Below are 10151 nucleotides of genomic sequence, written 5' to 3'. Positions count from 1 at the left end.
ATCCAGGACTTTGTGTAAACACTATTAACTAAGTTACATTTCTAGCCTTTTGAATAACTGATTTAAAAGTATAAATTTACAGCTTTATAAAATGTGTAAGCAAGACATAGGGCATTCTTTCAAATTTCTATAGTACATGAGATATAAGGTTAGGTATCTTACGGCATTGTTCTATTGCTGTGAAGAGACACCATGACCAAGGTGAACGTTATAAAAAGAAAATATATAATTGGGGCTGGCTAGCTTACAGTTTCAGAGGTTATTCCATTATCATGATGGCAGGAAGCATGGCAGCGTCCAGGCAGACATGGTGTTGAAGCAGCTGAGAGTCCTGACCCACAGGCAGCAGGGAGAGAAAATCTGGATAATTGTAGGTCTGCCTAAGGCTTTGGTCTACTGCAAACTTCATTAGTATATAACGAAGTTAAAATCTCTGGTCTTGCCTCATGGTCTGCATCATGCTTTTAAGAAGGAAGCCTGGCTATCTCGGGGTCCATGCTTACGTTCTTGGATGTGTTGTGAATGCCTTTCAGTATCTACACTTGGAAGGCAGATCTTGATGAATCTGAGGCCAGCCCGAACTGCAGAATGATTGTCATGTCAGTCAGAGCAACATCTTAAGACTCTGCCCCCCCCCCCAATAAAACAAATAACAAAAACTAACACAAAAGATGGGACTTCCTTAAAACTTGGAAATGAAACAACACAGTCATAAAAGTCCCTGGGTGAAATGAATCACAATGGAAATTAGAAAATATTTTGAAATTTAGTATGCAGTATGCAGCTAAAATAGTGCTTAGAAAAATTTGCGGCTTTAGGGATTGGACGATGTAAGTCAGTGGTAGACCGATTTCTTGCCTAATGTCTCCTGTATCGAACCTGGGTTCAAGGACCAGCACATGCATCAATAGAAAAAATATTAAATACTTTTATTACAAAATATTTACAAGAAATGCCTGTAGGTTCTAAAGAATCTAGAAAAAGCATGTGCTGGAAAGATGGCTCAGTGATTAGAACTTACTCCTCTGTGAGGGTGCAAGGTTGATTCCCAGCACCCACAGTGTATGACTCAGAAATCCAGCTCCAGTACTGCTGTCCTCTACAGGCAATCACATGCATGTATACAGCACACATAAAAGCTATTTAAAATTTAAATAATTTAAAATACAAAAGCAGCATAAATTAAGTCCAAAGAATAAGGTAGGATAGGAATTATAAAACATAAACAAGACAGAATTAGATGAATAGGCACAAAGCCAAAAGTTGTTTCTTTTTTAAAAAAATTATTCTATTGGATAATCTCTGCATGAAATTGATATGATTTATAAGACTTAATCTAAACAAAACAAAAACAAAAACATCCTATGAACCTACTGGCAATATTAAAGCGATAATAGAGGATTATAACAGTTTCTCTAACAAGTCCGACAACACTTCAGTGGTCTCTTAGCTCCTAAGGAAATTAAATCTATATTCAAAGGCTTCCCCTCAAAGAAAATGACAGGTGTGGATTGTGCTGATGAATTCTATCAATAGAAATAAACCCAGAATTCAAATTTACGATGCGAGGAAAAAAGGAAGACTTACCAGCATGTTTTTTTTTTTTTTAATACCAGGGCTAGCATAATCTTTTAGTTTAAATCAGATACTTATATGTAAAGATGTGTGCCTGCGTGTCTGTATGTGCACCATGTGTGTGCAGATGAGAACATTTAGCCTGCAGGAGCCCTGGGTTCCACCCCCAGCATCGCACCACTAGGTGTGTCTCATAAGGTGTCTCAGCTCATAAGGTGACTTCCAGGCCAGCAGGAGCTATCTAAGCCCTTGTCTTAAGAACAAGGGAACCGCTACAAGAACAAACTACTACCGTGGTGGCGGGATCACAAATTCAACTGAGCCCGCGCCAGCCCCACCTGCCCGGGGTGCGGGTGAGAGTGAGGCTGGGGTGTCTCGCCTCCATTTCGGGCTCACCAGAAGGGTCGTCTGCGTCCCTGCGATCGAACCTCCAGGTTGCTCTCGCTGTCTCCTCCGCTTTCCGACGCGTAGTGTCCCGGGACTTGTCGGGTAACGGTTGCCGGAGGCCCACCCACTGCTCGAGGAGAGCACGTATTGGTCTGTGCAAACAGGCTGGCACCATGATTGGCTCGAAAGGGCGGGAAGAAGCCACGGGCCTGGATTGGGCGCTCTGGGAGTATCCTCTCGCGAGACTTGGAAGGCGCAATGCTGGCGAGTTCCGAGGTTTGTGGAGCTGTGTGTGTCTTAGACATGGAACTCTGTGACTTGGGCATCGCTGCATCCTGTGTTCCCCTTCGCAGGATGAGGGGGTTTGGAGTGGGGCACTTACTTGCCTCTGGGACAAAATGTATGGGTATACCACAAAATTCAGAAAGCAAGAGTGTATTTCAGCACAATCTTAAAAAAAAAAAAAAAAAAAAGTAGCCAAAAAAAAAAAAAAAAAAAAAGACTCAAGATGAAAAAATTATCCAAAACCAGTATCTTTTTTTCTCCTCTTTCCTTTTTGGTAAGGCTGTAAACAGCTCCATGGAGAACACCGTTTCTGATCTTGTTTTTATTTAATTTGGTATCATGGATTCTTTTTGTACTAATTTTGATTTTATATGATTGCATTAAAAGATTATTTCATTGCCGTACTTTTAAATTTTTCTTATATACATTTTTTAAGTTTTTTTTTTTTTTTTTTTTTTTTTTGTAATTACACACATATACGCGTTTCTCTGTGGGCAGGTACACGTTGAGTGCACTGTCATTGGGGCCAAAAAAGGGGCCTGGAATTCACTGAATTTGAGTCTTGTTATACGTTGCCAGGCAAACTATGTAAACAACGAGGCTGGGCAAAATAGCAAGGCTGGCCAATGTAGCTAGATCCTAGCTCAAAATAAATCAGACTACAAACAAACAAAACCCAAACCAAAGAAACAGAGCTAATTTCTTTCTCATTGAGAATAAACAAATTATTCCGCAAGGCATGTACAGCTTCCAGATTCTTTGTTCCTTCCTTCCTTCTTTCTTTCCTTCCTTTCATTGATCCTTCTTTCTGTTTTTCCCCCTCTATCCCAGATCTTTCTGGAAAAAGCAAGCTCAGAAGTCTGGAGTGCCCAGGCTGAATCATGTAGGTCTCTAGCCAACAGTCTAACAGTATTTGATGGGTACCAGCAAGTGTGTGAGTTTGGACAATATTCTCTGGGAATTTGGGATCCTGCACCAGAACTATCCAGCTATGTCACCCTCAGACTCCTGACACCACAGAAACTGTGATATAAGTTATGTGTTGTATTGGACTAACTTGTTACTGAGCAATAAATAAATCACACTGTGAATTTAATAAATTTCTTCACAGTAGTCCAAAGAGAACAGACAACATTTAGTTACCTGAATTCAGAATTAAATGTCTGGCAAAAAAAAAAAAAAAGAAAAAGAAAAGAAAAGAAAAAACATATTTAAGGGGCAATACTGTCAAAAGAATATATGGACTTTACATTCTAGACAACTGCTTTATACCACTTGTCCTCAGCCTTCTGTGATTTTTGATAAATTTTGTTTTGTTTGCTTATTTATTTGGCCGGTTTTTAAAGACGGGATTTCTGTGTGTAGCCCTGGATATCCTGGTTAACTTGCTTTGTAGACCAGGCTGGGCTAGAACTCAGAAATCTGCCAATCTCTGCCTCCCCAGTGCTAGTATCAAAGGTGTGCCCACCACCACCTGCCTGCTTAACTTTCCTTTGAAGGTGGGTTTTCTCTATCTTGCCTCGGCTCTCCTGGTACTCCCTATACAGACCAGGTTGGCCTCAGACTCACAGAGATCCACTTGTTTCTGTTGCCCAAGTATGGGGACTCATGGTGCCTCTTAGCACAAATGACATTTTTATTGAGACAAGGTCTCACAAAGTTGCCCAGATAGACCTCAAAATTACTTTTCAAAAAGTGTGAGTGTGTGTGTGTGTGTATTACAGAAGAACACTTGTGGAGGTCAGGAGATAACTTTCAGGAGTGGGTCTATGGTGGTTTGAATAGGTTTACCTGCTTAGATTCATGTATTGGGATGCTTGGTCATAGGGAATGGCATTATTAGGAGGTGTGGCATTGTTGGAGTAGATGTGGCCTTGTTAGAGAAAATGTTTCACCATTGGGGTAAGCTTTGATGTCTCTATAGTCAAGCTCCACCCAGTTTGGAACAAGAGCCTCTGCCTGGCTGCTTAAGGAAGAATTTTCTCCTGGCTGCCTTTGGATCAATATGTTGAATTCTTGGCTCCTCCAGCACCTTGTCTGTCTGTTCACTGCCATGCATCCCATTACGATAACAATGGACTGAACCTCTGAACTGTAAGCCAACCCCAGTTAAATGTTTCCTTTTATAAGAGTTGCCTTGGTGATGGTGTCTGGTCACAGCAGTAAAACTATAACTCAGACAGGGTCTCAGTGAATGAACTCAGGTCATTAGACTTGGTGGCAAAGCATATTTACTCCTGAGTACCTGAACTTGCAATCTTCCTTCAGCCTTGCAGGTAGCTGTATGACAGGCCTGTGCCCCCTGGCCTGGCTCAGCTTCCTAAGTGATATTCTATAGGACTTGTGCTTTGTAACACTAAGGAGCAATAGAACAGGTTAGAAAGTTGCCAAACATAAAATAACTTGAGCTGGAAAGACTAGAAACCACTTCAGCTGTAGAAAACGTTTGTTAGGAAATTATGAAAGACTAAGATGTTTCAATGAACTTCTCAGCATCTTGAAGATCAGTTGGCTGAGATGGTTTTCAGTAAAAATCACTTTCCTTTAGTTTTAAGTGAGTCATTTGACAGAAAGACCATCCAGTAGACAGTTTAAATCCATTTTATTTCAAAGGGCATTCAAACTTTCAGACACATATGAAGAACTGTTAGTTTGGAAAGAATGGGCTCAGGCCTTGGCTGTCTATAAATCTATTGTGTGTGTTAATAAATTTCAGCTAGAGATAGAACTAGATATAAACCACTAACATCTGTTATGATGTGGGGCTCCAAATATGGAGAATTAGAACAAAACAACAAAAACTACAAAAGAACAATTAAAATGCCAGGAGGTGGCAGTGCATAATTTTAATGCATCAAGACCAATCTGGCCTACTGAATGAATTCCAGGACAGCCAAAGCTACACAAGAAAACCTGTTTTGAGTCCTCCCTAAACCCCCTCCCCCTCACACACTAAAGGAGAAACTGCTGTTTCCTGTTGATTCATTTGTCCATATGATGTGAAAGGATCAGTACTGCTCAGGACTCCCAAGACCGAGTTCTCAGCATAAAGGACAGGGAATAAGAAAAACTAAGAAGTGAAAAAGAACAAGGGAGAGGGGGAGGGGCATTTGTCTTGGGGATAGAGAGGAGACAAGCATGGCTCATAGGCAAATAGCAGTTTATAAAGCAAAAAGGGAAACCCGGTGTTAGGGGTCTTTTGATTGCTGGACTTCAATGCTTTTGCTAGGTGAGACCCTGGTAATAAGTGTCAGGAGGAGGAGGTGGCCAAATAAGGGAACAGACCTTGGTGGCTAGCATTAGAAGTAATCTAATGGATTTTAGAGAGGTAGAGGGAAGGGGGGAGAAGGGCAAGGCCTGCCAAAGCCACCTTTGCCATGCTCAGGCTGGCCAGAGTTCCTTCACTATGTATTGTTGATATTTGGGCTTGGTTTTCTGAAGCAGTCTCTATGGAAAGGATACATGAACACACAGTTGTTATAGTTGTTGAGAAAGCACAGAGATGCTGGGAGTTACCTGGTTATAAAATGTCTGAGACAGAGTAAAGGTGACGACTGTGCATGCGCTCTGGGCTCACGCTCTCACTGACTGAGAGTGGTACTGAGCATTAGTGTTGCTTAGCTCAGGTCAAGATTTCCCTGAAACAAAGACATGCTTGACAAATATTCAATAGTTAAAGGAAAAAAAGAAAAAGAAAAGACAGACAGCATTCTTTGCCGTCACATTAGGTATGAATGAACTAAATTTCAAGTGCCAAGATTTTTACACCTGGTCAATTTAAATGGAGATGAGAATTGATGTGGCAATGTATGTTGACTTTTTGGATCACAAGTGTCATGTAGGTATTTGCCCTCCCCTCCCATTAGTCCCCATTCTTCCCTTTGTCCCTGTAGCTTTTTGACTTCTACTTTGAGTCTTATACACATACACAATGTTATGCATCTATATAAACTCCAGGAGCCACTGGTGAGAGAAAACATACAGTATTTGTCTTTCCAAGATTGGCCTGGTGGATTTCACTTTACCCATTATCCTTGAGATGACGTGACCTTACTCTTACGACAGAGAATCCCGGTGTGTGCACACCACTCAACTATTCTACTCCTTTGTGCTGGGCACTTAGGCAGGTTGCTTGACTCTGCTGCAGTGATGTCTGTATTTGTAATTCTTTAGGGAATTTTCTTAACCCCTTTTGCTCCTAATTAATGTCAAGGCATTTCTCTGACCTCTTTAGCCTGTTTTAACTCTTGTATAAAGACACAGAGACCTTATATGTTTATTTTGCTGGGCGGGTTCTGAGTTAGTCTGATCCTTTAAGCGATCTACTTCCCCGCCATGTGGTTGTTTACCTTCAATATGAATCTTGTCCTGCTTGCTCTGCTCTATGGGTGTTGTCATGGCGACGCTCATCAGCACCTCATGGTAAATCCTCCTGCTCCCACGACATAATCTCTATACCTTTTCTCTTCACAGTCCTTCTCTGCCCCCTTTCTCTCCCTGGGAACCCTGACTGGGATCAGAAGTCCAGCCTTCCTATCTCGATGCCCAGTCATAGGATGAATCAGTTATTTATTGGCCAATCAGAGATGATAGAAAACAATTTTTATATAACATTGGGATCAGAGATGCTTGATCATGCCAACACCCAGACCGTAGACAGATGTCTGGGTATAGAAACCAGATCTTTGGGTACAAAAATCTGCATCTGAACACACAGCATACCCAGGCTAACCTCCAACGAATGTCCATCTGTCTCTGTGGTGCTATAGATGGATCATGGGGAAGATCTGTTGTTAGTTTTTTCATACTGGCTTTTATAGTGACCGACTATGTTCACAGCAGCAGTGTGTAAGAGAATCCTTAGGTCTATGTCCTTGATAGTATTTAGTAACTGTATTTCAAAAATCACAGTTAGGGATTATAGGCTGTTTACCATCTCAGTAAATGCTTGCTTTGTAAGCATGAGTATGTGAGTTTAACTGCCAGAACCTGTGTTTAAAAAAAGCCATATTCAGTGGCATGTGTTTGTAATTCCAGTGCCGTGTGTGTGTGTGTGTGTGTGTGTGTGTGTGTGTGTGTGTAAACAGGTGGATGCCTGGGTTCAATAACATGATAGCCTAACCTACACTCCAAGCCACTAAGGGACCGCATGTCAAGGGAAAGGTGGTTAGTTAGTATTCGTATTAGCTATTAGTATTAGCTCTCTGGCACTTCCCCACACATTGTAGTGAACATACAGAGATCCTCTGTGGTCCCCAGGATGCTCTTCCCTTGGCATCCTCAGGGGTCCCTTCTCTGAGATCAGCTTTAGTGTGCTCAGCAGACCCATTCACCTTAGATCTCCAGACCTGTTTAGTTTGCAAGTTTGCCCTCCTGGTTATAACTGTAACGTACAGTGAGCCCCTACCCTAAGGACTCATGTGTGTGCCCACTGCCATGTTTCCTTGCTTTAATTCCAGCTCTGCTGACTCTTTAGGTGGCTTTCCAGGCTATTCTAACATATGAGGAAACAAAGCCAGATGCTTTTGTCACAGTCACCCCACATTACCCAAATGGTCTGTGAGAGGAGGAACAATACATTTCTATGGCATTGGAATGACATTAGATCCAGGTTTTCAAAAAAGAAAATGTGGGGGTCAATATAAAGCTTTAGACATGGAAATATGTTACAAAAATACTTAGCAAAACTCTGGTGGGTGAACCTAGAAGCTAGCAACTTCCACGACATGGCATGTTAAAAAAAATTCAGACACATGAGAGCACTAAAACAGAGATGTCCTCTCCCTAGTTCACCACGTTGGCAGCTGGGCAAAGGAGAGAAGCAGAGAGAACCCATTACACCTGACCTGGGCAGGCATGCCTTGTTTCCATTAGGGTTGGGTATAGGAGCTACTCTCAGAAGGCAGAGTTTGATGACTTCTGCTGACCCCAGATCGGGGTAGTGAGTCCAGAGCTAGAGAATTAAAGACAAATGGAAGTCTCCTCCCTTTGTTGTCTGCCATGCTAACCGCAGTATAGGAACCTTTGGGAACTTAGGAAGTGCTAACCTGAAGCTTCACACGAGCCTGGTTCTGAACCTTCTCCTAAGTCCCTTCTGCCCTCACAACTATGCCACCTGGGAGGGTGGCCTGTTGGAGACAGAATCAGACAACTACTCACTTCACCAAGACCTGTGGTAACCTGCCCCTAGTGTTGGGATTATAGGCACACATGCCACTATGCCCAGCTTAGGAGGGTACTGGGAACCGAACTTAGGTTTTCATGCTTGTGCAACAAGCACTTTACAGACTGAGTCCAGAGTAGATTCTTGGTTGACATTTTAGCTTTTAGTGTAGTGGAAAATGCCATCTTAGTACAGTCTGAATTGGATTATTTTTTTAAAATTAATTAATTAATTAATTAATTTTTGAGGCAGTTTTTCTGTGTGTCCTGGCTGTCCTGGTCTCTTTGTAGAACAGGCTCGCTTGAACTCAGAGATCCGCCTGCCTCTGAATCCTGAGTCCTGGGATCGAAGGCATGCACCACCAAACCTGACCCTATTCATACTTTTGAATGGGTCACTCTGACCTAAAGCGATTTTATATTACAAGTCAGTATAATTTGTAAGAAAATAACAGTGGTTCTGGCCCAGGATTTCAACTATTGCTTTCAATTTTAAAATTCAGTTTTCAGCATTGGTTCCGGGTGGCAGTAGCAATTTCTGGTGCAGTTCAGTAGCATCTGAGGACACCCAGGACACAGCTCAACATTCTGTGGTGTCTGAGAGAGTTACCTGAGTGACCAAGTATGCTCCAGCTTGTAAACAGAGCCAAGGCGAAGAAAGGCTGGGTCTCAGGGAAGAAAGAAGCCAGCATCAACCCCTGAAGAGCAGGAAAAGCTTTCCTATGGGATAAATTTTGGAATTGTGTTCTAGGTTCCCCTGGGTTTGATGTATACTCTTGAGTTTTTGCAATGATAGTCACTGCATAATGTTATCATAGTAATTAAATGAGAAAAGATGAAGGAAAACATTAGATTTCATGTCCAGGTGTTCACCACAGGAGGGTTTGTGATTACCAACCAGCATGACGCATCCATTCAGATAGCGTGGAAGACCCCACAAGGATAAGACAGCAAAACACACATTGCTTTCCTCAGGCTGGTCCAGAACAGTCAGGATTGACTCCCAGAGGGACTTACAAGTCCCCCAGCACCCAAGTGGACGGGCCCCTCCCTGGAGCACCTCCGACTGCCAGGTGTAATGGCCAGACCCAGAACTCAAACTACAGACTAAAAAGCCCGAGCTCAGGACTTGAAATCCCACCAATCCTTAGCTCCCCACATCCAAGAAACCCTATATAGCCCATCTTCTGTCCAGTTCTCTGCTGCTTCTCACCCAAAGCAGAGGCAGCCGCCTTCCTGGGTTTCTCTCCCAGTGAATCTCTGTGATGTGGCTATGGCATTTGGCTCCTCACAGCCAGGGTACCTTTCCATCTGAGCTGTAGCACCTCCACCTCTGCCGAGCTTCTTTCTTTCTTCCCTTCCTCACAGTGAGTGGGATGTGCAGTGCAGGTCACCCAGTTCTCCTTTCCCCATGGAAACTCTGCTTCCTGTGCTGACCCACAGATTCCTCCTTAGTGCATATGGAAGAGGCACAGGATTATTGGGGAGCCAGTGAAACACTGTTCTGAATACTCTGGGTCTACACAGGCCTGAGCATGAACCCTCATGACCTCTAGCACATTTGACGAGTGTTTGATAACTCCTGGAATTCACACCTCACTCAGTATCTCTTCACCCGGTGGTTTCAGTTCACACTCACAATCATAGTCAGAGGCTGGCCTGCCGTGCCAGCCCGATTTGACACACACAAAGGGAAACTGAAAATCAGCAAGCTGTCAACTTGCTCTGTGTCTGTGCCATGG

This window comes from Micromys minutus (assembly GCF_963924665.1).
Source record: "Micromys minutus genome assembly, chromosome: 19".
NCBI classification, from domain to species: Eukaryota; Metazoa; Chordata; class Mammalia; order Rodentia; family Muridae; genus Micromys; species Micromys minutus.
This window is presented reverse-complemented; position numbering follows the sequence as displayed.